This window comes from Amblyomma americanum, chromosome 7 (assembly GCF_052857255.1).
Source record: "Amblyomma americanum isolate KBUSLIRL-KWMA chromosome 7, ASM5285725v1, whole genome shotgun sequence".
Taxonomy (NCBI): Eukaryota; Metazoa; Arthropoda; class Arachnida; order Ixodida; family Ixodidae; genus Amblyomma; species Amblyomma americanum.
The window spans coordinates 106,986,662-106,998,881 of NC_135503.1; the positions used below are offsets into that span (position 1 = coordinate 106,986,662).

At 49.2% G+C, this 12,220-nt stretch overlaps 2 non-coding genes and 1 pseudogene across 2 annotated transcripts; all 3 read left to right on the top strand.

Annotated features, from left to right (window-relative positions):
* The first annotated feature begins 812 nt into the window (after positions 1–812).
* TRNAR-UCG (transfer RNA arginine (anticodon UCG)) lies at positions 813–885 on the top strand. The gene has a single exon. It is a non-coding gene; the product is annotated as a tRNA-Arg (tRNA).
* Positions 886–1,641: 756 nt separating this feature from the next.
* TRNAR-UCG (transfer RNA arginine (anticodon UCG)) lies at positions 1,642–1,714 on the top strand. Its single transcript has one exon. It is a non-coding gene; the product is annotated as a tRNA-Arg (tRNA).
* An 8,397-nt stretch (positions 1,715–10,111) lies between these two features.
* On the top strand, positions 10,112–11,303 carry LOC144097986 (uncharacterized; annotated as a pseudogene).
* Positions 11,304–12,220: the final 917 nt, after the last annotated feature.

Below are 12,220 nucleotides of genomic sequence, written 5' to 3' on the forward strand. Positions count from 1 at the left end.
AGTGGCAAAGCCCATTACAACCAGTTGCCGGAGGCGGCGAGAGTGTGTCTGGGTGCCCTGTTGGGTGGCCCGTGCCCGGCGACGGACGCGGCTGCTGTTGTTTACAGCGAGCCCCACCACCTGTGTACCAGCCGTTCTGAAGACGCCTCCTCTTCCATTGTGCGGAACTCTGTTCGCAAGTGCTGCTTCGACTTGTGCCTTGTTTTCGCTCCTTCCACCTGGGTCGCCTTTCGTGTTTGTCATCGCTGCTGCAGGAAGTGGCGAGGGTGTGTCGGGGACGTCTCGGTGGGTGGTTCCCGAAGAAAGTGCACGTGACCCAAAAGGGTAGTGATTGGACGCTTTTGATTAAACCAAGTTCCCCAACTAGGGACCTGGGGACACGGGACCCTTTAAAACGAGCCGTAGTGCTCATTGTGGGACCCGAAATCACTTCGATCACCATGTAAATAAATCTCTGTTAGTTTTCTCTATTGCTCGACTCGTCTCTGCATCGTCGTCAAACGAGATGCCCGAGTGCCTGCTGCCCGACTTCTGACGATCGGCTCTTCGCTACCCGTTGGGTCCGCTAACGGAGCAGACACAACGCAACACTCCCGAATGGCTCTCGAGGCTAGAGCCCCTGTGTATGCTTCGAGAAGGCTAGAGCCCCTGTGTATGCTTCGAGAATTTTAGTATGACGAAGCCAGACTCATGCTGGCTGACCACGACAGTGTCGTATGTACATAGCGTTTTGTGTGTTCTTTTTGAGTGTTTTTTGGTTAAATGTTTTGGGCCAAAGCCAGGCAATAAAGAAAAAAAGAGAGAAGGAATCTGTCCGCGTGGCCTAATGGATAAGGCGTCTGACTTCGGATCAGAAGATTGCAGGTTCGAATCCAGTCGCAGACGTGATCCTTTTTATTTTTAAACATCGCTCACTGACCAAGCGCTGATGACAATGCTGGGAATTTTTCATTAGAGTACATGCCTTTGGTTAACAAAAAGAAGTTGTACAAAGACTTAATTGACATCATGATACCAGTCCCACTGTACAGAACGATGTACTGCTGAGGCCCAGGAGAGGACGTTTTGAAAAGAGTGAAAAAGATGCCAGTAAGATCTTCAATTAAAACCTTCTTTTTCAAGCTGCACACTAATACTCTTCCAGTAAAGACATGACTCAAGGACAAAGGGATTTTTTTGCCCTGGACAGTGAATTGTCTTCTGTACAAAAAACCAGAAGCCATTTAACATGTTTTCATTGAATGCTGGGATCCTATCTTTTTCTGGGACATTTTACAACGCACACCAAAAAAGGAACTACCAATCACCCCTTCAGGAATCACGTTTTTAACTGCAGAGACTGATGATGACAAACCGTATGACACGTTCATGCTCCTGGGCCTCCACAGTTTGTGGAAGACAAGGATGGCTGTGCGACATGCAAACATTGTTGTTCGGTCCGCCCGTGAAAATTTTATTGATAATGTTACATACATTGCAGAGGTGTATCGCGCACAAACGGAGCCGCCGCAATGAATGGCTGTTCTTGACGATTTGGTCACACTCAGAAAATTTTAACCACGCCAGGCCTGCCTGTGCTGGTGTTTTTAGTCGTGCCTGTATTGTTTGAATTGTTGACTGAGGATGCAATAACGAAAAAAAGTCCTCGTGGCCTAATGTATAAGGCGTCTGACTTCGGATCAGAAGATTGCAGGTTCGAGTCCTGTCGCGGACGTGTTCTTTTTATTTTTAAACATCGCTCACTGACCAAGTGCTTATGATCAAAGGGGGTACACTGTTTTTTATTGCCGGGCTTCGACAGAATACAACAAAACATACACTGGTAGACACCCAAACTACAAAAAGGTAGCCTACCCCCAGAGGGGTAGGCCTTGTCAGTTTAAAATTCCCTGAGTTCCGTCAAAGGTTCGAGCTTTGAAAGCCACTCAGGGGGAGATGCTTGTGTTTTCAGCACCTCAATGAACTTGTGCATTGTCTCACGGAAATACAATCGCGCAGGCCGCGCATCCGGGTAACAATGAAAGCCTGCCATTCGGGAGCGCCATATGCTATGGAGGCCCGCGAGCATTACTAAATCAAACGGCATGCCATCTTCGTTTGCTGTAGGCAGGAATCGGATTCCATACGGATCCAATGGTAATACTTCTTTGATGGTCCTTTGAAGGACGTCCTAAAAATATACCCCTTCCCAACAGTGTAAGAAAACATGGTCGATTGTTTCTGGTTTACATATAAGGTAGTGGGATCCCCAAGGTAGGTAAAACCCCTTTTTTTCTTGGAAAGATTTTACAGGCAGAGTCCCGGTGTGAAGCTTGAAGAAATTTTTTGTTCCCGGTGGTACCTGCATTTTTTTCACCCGTTTCAGGACATCTCTGCCTGGGCCTCCGGAGCATATTGCCCTGTACATTGGTTCCGGCAATAAAACGTCACATACATCCTTGTGCAATGTTCTCCGCTGAACACCGCTTAATTTTTTGAAAATCTCGCCGTCAAAAACCTGACGCTACACACAACCTCTTTAAGAAAACCAAAAATACCTCCAGTCATAGTCTCCGTTCCAACAATGAAATCTGGCACAGCACGCCCGAGACTGACTTGGCATACGGTACGTAGAAAGAGATCTTTAACGTCTCGGAGAAACAAAAATCTGTTTACTATCTGCCGTATGAAGAAGTGCCCCAGACCAAGTCCCCCTATCTTGACGCTCCTGAACAAATTGGTCCGGCAGCACCTCTCCCATTTTGAGGCCCATATAAAGACAGCGAAAATATGGTGCAGCTTTTACACATTTAGCCGTGAGCAGTGGAGTACTTGCATCACGTACCAGAGCTTGCTTATCATAAACAAATTGCACACAGTTGCTCTTGCAAATACAGACAAATGAGCACTTTTCCATTTTTCGGCTTTCTCACGCGTTTTTTCAGCCTGTGTTTTCCAAAAAGGCTCAATGCCCCTGTAAAATTCGAGTGGAACACCTAGGTATTTCACGGGTGCTGTCACCCAAGAAACGCTGGCGAAAACAGCTGGAGTTGACGGCCATTCTCCGTGCCAGAATCCCCGGCACTTTCCCCAATTCACCAAACTTCCGGTGACCTCACTGAAACCCTTTACTGCTTCGATTGTCCTGCTTATGCTATCTTGGTTAACGCTGAAAACAGCAACGTCATCTGCGTATGCTAAGAGCTTCACTTCTGATGCCTGTACACGAAAACCACGAATAGCCTCATTTCCTATGATGTTTAGGCAGAAGGTTTCTATATAAATACAAAACAGCAGGGGGCTGAGGGGACAACCCTGGCGTACCGATCTCTGCACACTAATGGGGGCCCCCAAGGTCTTATTTACTATTAACCTCGTAGTGCAGTTACGGTAAGCCATGGCCACACCCTCTCTGATAACAGAACCAACGTTAATGTAATGTAGAATGCAAAGTAGCAATTCGTGCGCCACACAGTCAAACGCCTTCTCAAGGCCAATTTGAAGAACTGCGACCCGAGCATATATTGCGTCACAACACTCAAGCACGCACCGAGCCTTGTGAATATTCTCAACAATGGAACGCCCCTTGATCTCGTACGTTTGTTGAGGTCCGACTATTTTATGCATTACGGTCTGTATCCTGCCTGAAAGAACCTTCACATAAATTTTGTAGTCTACATTTGTGAGGGCTATGGGGCTGTACGATGTTACCTGTCTGAGTTTTTCTGTTTGATCGGTTTTTGGTGTGAGCACAGTATGCGAGGATGCATATGATGTAGGTAGAGCATGTAACTCATACGCTTTATTAAATACCACTGAGAGGAGCAGTGCTAGTTCCTTCTTGAAAGCTTTGTAAAGAGCCGCGCTCAGGCAGTCAGGCCCCGGCGACTTTCCCGAGTTTAGTTTATCAGCAGCCTGTTCCACTTCTTGTTCGCTAATTGCAGCTCTAATCTTATTCTGTCTGCGTCATCAATACGTGGCATGGCCCCTAAAGATATCTCCTTAAATCTTCCCATGTCAACATGCCTCGAAGCGGAAAGCGCTTGATAATAATCAAAAAAAGCCTTTGCAATGCTGTCATCGTCAGATGCAGTGGCACCGCCCCATTGAATTTCTGCGACATGGTTTCGCCGAGCGTGCGCCCTTTCCATTCCTAACGCCCGTTTTGTGGGTGTTTCGCTCGCGGCGAATTGCTCAGCTTTCGCGCGCACAAGTGCACCGCGATATCGCTCCTCCTCTATCGTTTCTAGCTTTTGCTTGGTTTTTCTGACGTCTTCACTGAAAACACCCGGTGCCTTGCATTCCTGAGCTAATAACTTGCCCAACAAGGACTTCAAATGTGCCTCGCTTAACCTTTCAAGAAAACGTATGCAGCTGGCCCTTTCTATTGCATACACATTTATCTGCTGTTTGCAACTTTCCCATTCTTCTCCAGCTGCCCGATTGCCATTAAAGGTTATTTTATTAATTTCCTGTGCTGCAAACCCGGTGAAAATTTCGTCTTTCAGTAGCTTATTATTGAATTTCCAGAGTTCCCACTGGAAAGAGTTTTTATGTTTTATCGCGCCTATACTACATTTCACCAAGCAGTGGTCCGAGAAAGTTGCAGGAACAACATGGTAGCTGTGACACTTTGGCGACAGGTCGACCGATACATATATTCTATCAAGGCGGGCATGGCTACTTCGTTGGAAGTGCGTGAACATCATGCCGCGCTTATGTACCACACATTCAGTCACGTCCTCCAATGCATACTTATCGATCAAGCGACGGAGAAGACACAATTAAAATCTCCCACAATATAAGGTGTTCTTCTGTGCTTAAGAAACGCTGAATGCTCTGAAAAAAGGCTACCCTATCCTCGCCCAGGTTAGGTGCGTAAACGCAAATTAGTCGCCATTCAGAGCAGGCGAAAGCAAAATCCACTACTACCCAACGACCCGAAGGGCACGATGTGTACGCCTGCACCTCGAGGCTAGGCAGCTTTTTTATAAACACAATGCATCCGGCAGATGTGCCGATGGCGTGGCTCACGACCGCATAGAATCTTGAGGTAAAACGTTGCACGATGCGCTCGGTGTCTTGTTCCCCTTCCACTTTCGTTTCCTGAATAGCAAGCAGATCGATGTTATGATCTGTTAAAATGCGGTGCACTTGGCTCTGCTTCCTCTTAGCGGCAAAACCTCTGACATTGAGCGCTGCAAAAGTCAAGGAGGTTGCAGAAGCCATATTTAAAACGTGTGCAGACGCCGAGAACACCGTGCTCACCTTTCACGCCTAGCACGAAGCTAGACGCCGTTGCCACCTCCGGAGCCGTCAGGAGCGGGTGCCTGGTTTTTCTGCGGAGGCAGTGGAGGCGCCTTCTCGGCGACCCGCTTGCCTGCCGCAAGGTTAGTCGTTGGCCTGATTGTTGATCGCCTGGACTGGGCTGTTTTTGCTGGCGGCTCCTCAACGCCGCCTGCTGCGGGCTTGTCGCCTTCGTTGTCGGTCAGGTCGTGAGGTCGCTTGGCTGGGGCGGCGACGGTCGTCACATGGGTGCTGCTCTCATCCATCTGTTCCTCGCTGGTCGGTGGCTGGTCGACACTTTTAGCCGGATGACTGGTCCCGTCGCTGGATGACCCTTCATTTGTCCCAGCTGGAATTACCGTCCCCGGTTCCTACCCACCGCCGCTGCCCATGTTTCCGTCGCCGCTCGGGTGCCCCGAAGTCTCCGTCGTCACCGCCGGTTTCGTCGTCACGTCGGTTCCCTTTGCCGCCTCTTCTGTCTCGGCGACGTCCATAATGTGCTCCGTCGTGTCGACTCCCATTGCCAGCCCGGTTGCCACTGCGTATGTGCGGACGCAGTCGCTGTCGGCGTGGCCGTAACGCCTGCATTTCGAACACCGGGGCACTTTACACTCTCGCCGAACGTGGCCCGTGCCATGACAGCGCAAGCACTGCATCGTCGCCCCGGCGCCACAACAAGGGCCAACTCCCCGGCGACACGTATCTGGTGAGGCAGATCGTCGACCTTCAAACCAGGTTTCAGTTTTAGGAGCACAGTTCGTGTTGTAGATCCCTTGTCGTGGACGCCTTGGTCGCGCCACCGTTCCCGTGTAATATCGGTTACCTTCCCGAACGCAGCAAAAGCCGTCCGGATGTCTTCGTCGGCCACGCCTTCCAGCATCCAGTGGAGCCGTAGCTTGACTTGTTGGTCTTCCGGATCGATGATAAGACATCGCCGTCCTTTCACTCTCATTTCCTTGAAGGCGAGAAGCCTCTTGGCTCCTTCAGCGGTCTTGAAAGTCACAGCCCAAACGTGGTTGATTTGGTACGCCCCCAAAGCCACCACGTCAGGGAGCGTACCAGCCTGGGCCAGCGCATCACGAAAATCCTCGACCCGAAAGGGCCCAACACAAACATCACCGTGCAGAAAAAGTTTGTTTAAAACCACATGTCCGGTAGGCAGCTGTGGCAAGATCACCTGATAATCCGTATCTTCGTTTCCCTCGATCCTGTTTCCGCGGCCAGCAAGGGCCGCTGTCGCCACTCCGACGGAGCTCATGATCCTGCGGCCGTCACGCTATAGGTGGCCGGAAGTAGAATGGGGACAATAGTGGGTACACACTCTCCCCTAGCAAGAAGAAGCAGAGCCAAGTATGCCGCATTTTAACTGAGCATGACATTGACGTCCTGGCAGTGCAGGAAACGAAAATTGACGGGGAAGATGAGACCGGGAACATGGTGCTACGTTTCACGTCTATGTTTTTTGCAGTAGTGTCCCACGCTAATGGCAGATCTGCGGACTGTGTCATTTTTGTTAAGAACTTACCGGGACATGAAATTCAGGGATATATGGCGTGTCCATCGGGTAGGTGTGTTTTGGTTCACTTTCTGTACAACAAATCATATTGGCGCATCATTTGTATGTACACTCCTAATGGGGTAGAGGAAAGGACAGGTTTTTTTCAAAACCTACAAAAGTACTTAATTTGTGAGAAATCCCTGATCGTCATCGGTGACTTCAATTGCGTCCTGAGAGGTTGTGATAAAACCAGTGCACGGGCGTTTAGGGACAGAAGCACTGAGGAACTTTCAGAAGTTATGGAGACGTGCAACCTCGATGATGTGGCAGAATATTTAGAAGGCGCGCGTTGTCTGAGGTTCACACATTTTCAGCGGTCTAGCCAAGCACGGCTAGATCGCATTTATGTGTCGCCGGACGTTATTTCAAACTGCAGTAGCTACAGTGTAGTACCAGTATCATTTTCTGATCATTGTTTAGTGGAGTGTGGGATAGTGACAAAGAAAAGAGGAAATCAGTTTTGTTGGGAGATGTGGAAATGAAATAATAAGATCATTACAGACGGCATCTTTAGCAGGAAAGTAAATGAAGAAATCGGCCAATTAGAGATGAGCGGGGAACTGAAAGTATGGCAGCAGTGGGAACTTTGCAAACAGCAAATAAAGATAGCAGCGATCGAAAGGTCAAGCTGTATACGACAAGAGGAGAAGCGTGAGGAAGAAAATTTAAGATCTTTACTGGCTAGACTTCTCGAAAAAGAAAGCGAACAGCCTGGAAAGTGGATGGACGAAATTAGAAGAATAAAACACAAGATTGAACTCTTCGAGGAAGAACGCTAACGTGGTGCGCTTGTGCGGGCTAGGGCGCAAGATGTAGCAGCTGGGGAGACACCGTCAGAACGAGCGCTAGGAATTGAAAAAACGCATGCTCAGCGAAACCACATTGAAAAGATTGATTGGGGTGGTGCGTTATCTGGAGAAAGCGGGGATATCCAGCAGGAATTTCTTGAATATTATCAGGTGTTGTTTGCGAAACAAGAAGTGGATGTGAGCGCGTTCAAGGAAACGTTTCTTGGTGCTTTACCGCTATTAGATGACGAACAGAAAGAAAGGTTGGAGCTGTCAATAATTGCGTCAGAGATCGAGCATGCGATAGAAAATTTGAACCTTGGAAAATCACCTTGACCTGAAGAATTAAGTGCGGCTTTTTACAAAGCATATAAACACGAAATAGTGCCAGTACTGAGAGCAGTGTATAATGAAGCCTACAAAGTAAATGAATTGCCTCCGTGTAACGGTAAATGCCACACAGTGTTAATTCCTAAATATGATGAAGCAGAAAAGTTACAACAGGTAACAGCATATCGACCTATCGCACTCACAAACGTAGATTATAAAGTTTTCATGGAGATTTTAGCCCGTAGACTACAGTCAGTTGTTGAAGATATAGTCGGTCCTCGCCAGACGTGTGGGATCAAATGACGCTCCATTGTTACCAATATTCATAGAGCGAAGTGTGTGCTTGAATGTTGTGATCATACAAATAGCAGTGTACCCATACCTCAGCTACATCTTGAGAAAGCATTTGATTGTTTTTCACACGAAATCCTGTTCTGCATACTCGATCATGTAAATGCAGGGTCAATTATTCGCAAGGGAGTGGCCATGGCGTACCGGAGCTGCACGACATGATTAATTGTAAATAAGAGCTTGGGGGCCCCCATCGTCCTTCCGCGTTCGGTGCGCCAGGGGTGTCCCTTAGCCCCCTTCTATTCTGCATTTACATCGAAGCGTTGTGTTTGAATATCATGAAAAATGAAAAAAAATTCGTGGCTTCAAGCAGAAGAAGTTAAGCTGCTGGCCTATGCCGATGATGTCGCAGTGTTTATCACAGTGAATCGAGAAGGTGTAACCGAGGTATGCGTAAAAGAATTCACCAAAATCATAGGCAGAGAAGTGAATCGGTCAAAGTCCCTATGGCTTTGGCACGGAGAATGGCCAACGAAACCCGACCATTTTGCAAACATGTCCGGGGTGACGACCCCAGTAAAGTACTCTGGCGTCCCACTAGACGGTTATTGCGATTGTGAACCGTACTGGAGAGAACAGACGCAAGCCACGCGTGAAAAGGTGGAGAGGTGGAAAGGGCAACATCTGTCAATTTCCGCAAAGGCCACAGTGTGTAATCTGTTTTTTTATGTCTAGATTGTGGTACGTGATGCAAGAGTTGCATTGTGCAAGGATGAAAGTACAGAGACTGCACCGGATCTTTGCCGTTTTTGTGTGGGCTGCGGGCTGGGAACGATGCTGCCGGACGAATTTGTTTATGCGGGTTAAGGACGGCGGCCTGAGTCTGGGGCACTTATTTCTGCGGCAGATCGTAAGCAGATTTTTTTTGTGCGTGATGTAAGGGATCCGTTTTTGCGCACTGTGTGCCAATTAAGGCTTGGAAATGCACTGCCGAATTTTGTTGTCTCAACCGAAAGTTTATCGGGACGTATTTTTGGTTACTTTAGAGAGGTTGTCGCGAGTGTTCGGTTCCTATCTGTTCGGTTTTCGTATGAGTATTTGTCTTCTGTTAGCAGGAAGAAGTTGTATAAGGATTTGTGAGATGTAGTTCTTCCACAACCTAAGTACAGGGCCGTATACAGTGGAGGCCTGGGACGCGACGTTTTTAAGCGTGTGAAAGCGATGCAGGTGCCGCCAAGTGCAAAAACATTCCTCTTTAAGTTACATACCGGAACACTACCAGCAAAGAAATTTTTGGAGGGGAAGCATTTATTTCTACCTTGGGGATCACATTGCTTAATCTGTAAAAAATCGGAAACAATAGACCACGTTTTTTTTGCATTGTTGGGAGGGGGTATACTACTGGGACATCTTGCAGAGGACTTTAAGAAAAGAATTTCCGCTAGACTCTGATGGAATACGGTACTTGCCTGTAGAGAGTGAGGATGGGACACCATTCGACCTTATTACGCTAATGGGCCTCCACTGTATTTGGCGCTCCAGAATGGCAGGATATCATTGGGATCCTGATGCACGGCCAGCACGGATCTATTTTCAGGAGTGTATGTATAAGTATACTGGAATTCAGAAACTCGCTCCTGAAGCTCCCGAGTGGCTCGAAAGAGTAGAGCCTTTGGTGGCGCTTAGAGAGTTTTGAGTTTTAATATGACGCAGCCACAACCCACCAGGCGGATAGTGCTAAGTATTGTTCATTGTGCCGTGTAAGTGTATTTGTGTATTGTGGTTCTTGCCGAGGTCAGGCAATAAAGAAAAAAAAAGGAAGAATCCGTCCGCGTGGCCTAGGATTCTACTTCCGGCCACCGAGCGTGACGGACGTGTGATGACGGGCTCCGTAGGAGCGGCTTCAGCGGCCATGTCTGGCCGCGGTAACAGGTTTACTGATGAGGAAAATGCTTACCAGGTTGTTCTGCCAGGATTGCCTACAGGGCGTTTCATTGTAAATACAGTTTTTTTTGCACGCCGATATCAGAGCCCGCCCGTATCGGGTCGAGGATTTCCGGGATGCCCTAGCTCAGCACGCGCTGCTCCCCGATGTTATCGCCCTGGGGGCGTATCGGATGAGCCACGTCTGGGCAGTCACTCTCAAGGATTCCGAAGCCGTAACGAAGATGTTGAGCGTCGGTGAAATGCTTGTGAAAGAAAGCCGCTGCCTCTTTATTGACCCGACCAATCAGGATGTGCGACTGAAGCTGCACTGGCTGCTGCGCAACGTACTGGACGAAGACGTACGTGCTGCCTTTGCGCCGTACGGGAAAGTCACGGAAATCGCTCGAGAGCGTTGGCGAGTGCGGGGTGTTCTAGAAAAGGGCTCGACAACGAGGCTCGTCACACTAAAATTGAAAGCCGGAGTTAAGCTTGACGACTTGCCGCACTAGCTGAACGTTAGCGGTGAGTTGGCGCTGGTCGTCGTACCAGGCCGTCCCCCGTTGTGCCTACGCTGTCGCAATACGGGCCACATCCGAAAAGAGTGTCGAGTCTCACGTTGCGGAGCCTGCCGACGGTTCGGCCACGAAGACGGCCAATGTGCCCGCACTTATGCGAGCATTTCTGGCCCCGGGACCAGTGAAGACACGGCTGAGCTGCTAATGGACGAGGCGGACGCGGAGGACGCGGCCCGTGAAACTGGGCAGCCAGCGACACGGGATGGACCTGCGTTGACGCGCCTGACGAAGCAAGGGGCGACGACGTCCACCGCAGTTGCGGCGGACGTGCCAGTGCAGCGTGACCTTCCAACAGAACCCGTGAGCACGCAGAAGGAAGCGGCGGGAGCTGTTGCTGAAAATCCCGATAACGTAGGACCGGACAACAGCGAGGCCATGGATTCCAGCCAGGAGGCTGCCGGCCTCATAGCTGGGAAGCGCTCCCACGAGGAAAGCGTCGGTGAAAAGCCACAGGTAGGCGCTGGCGCTGACGAGCCGCCGTCGAAATTCCCGGGTGTTCGGCGCTCGTCTTTGAAACCACGGCCCAACTTTGCGGCCGAGACACGGCAGGCGGGGAAGCCGCCGCCCTAGCGCAGCAATGTGTTTGTAAGTGTGTTCCTGTTTTCCGCGGTTGTGGGTGGAAGTACCAAGCAGAGGTAGTTCCAAGGTCTGGAAAGGCCTGCGGAGGACCGCCTAGCGGTTTTCCCGGTGCCTGCAAACGGACTAATGGATTGGCGACGCCGCACAGAGCACACTGTGAGTCTAGAAGTGTTTCGTCTGTCATGCTGGGCACTGTACATCTTATGTCAGCTATTCCTCACGCATGGCGATGAGACTTGACACAGCTTTGCGCATAGCAACATTGAATGTGAGGGGTCTTGGTGCTCGTAGGCGCCAATGCCAACTTAATCGTCTTCTTGCTGACAATGCGCTGGACATCGTAGCTGTACAGGAGACGAAGATTGAAAGTCCGGAGTTTACTGGGCGTATGGTGTCCACCTTTTGTGCGTTCTTTAATGTCTGTGTTTGCCATTATGTTGGCACCTCGCGTGGGTGCGCCCCTTTTCTGCGCAATAACTTAGGCATCAGTGTGGAGTCGATTTTTTCTTGTCCAAGTGGACGCCTTCTTGTAGTTGACTTTTCTTTTTCGAAGTTATACTGGCGCATTATATGCGTGTATTCACCGAACGTTGACTCGGAACGACAAGAATTTTTTAACAGATTGAAGTCTTACATTGTTTGTGATAAAGTGCTGTTGCTTTTGGGCGATTTCAACTGTGTGTGTGCCGCTGCCGATCGAGTGAAGCGTCCGCCTGTGCGTGATAGGAGTGCACAATTATTAAACACTTTGGTTAATGACAACAGCTTAGAGGATATTGGCAGCATATTTACCTGCGGTAATAGACCGCTATACACACACTTTCAACGTGATAGCCATGCCAGATTGGATAGAATTTATGCATCCGTTGAACTTGTGCCCCTTTGCACAGGTTACAAAGTTGAACCTG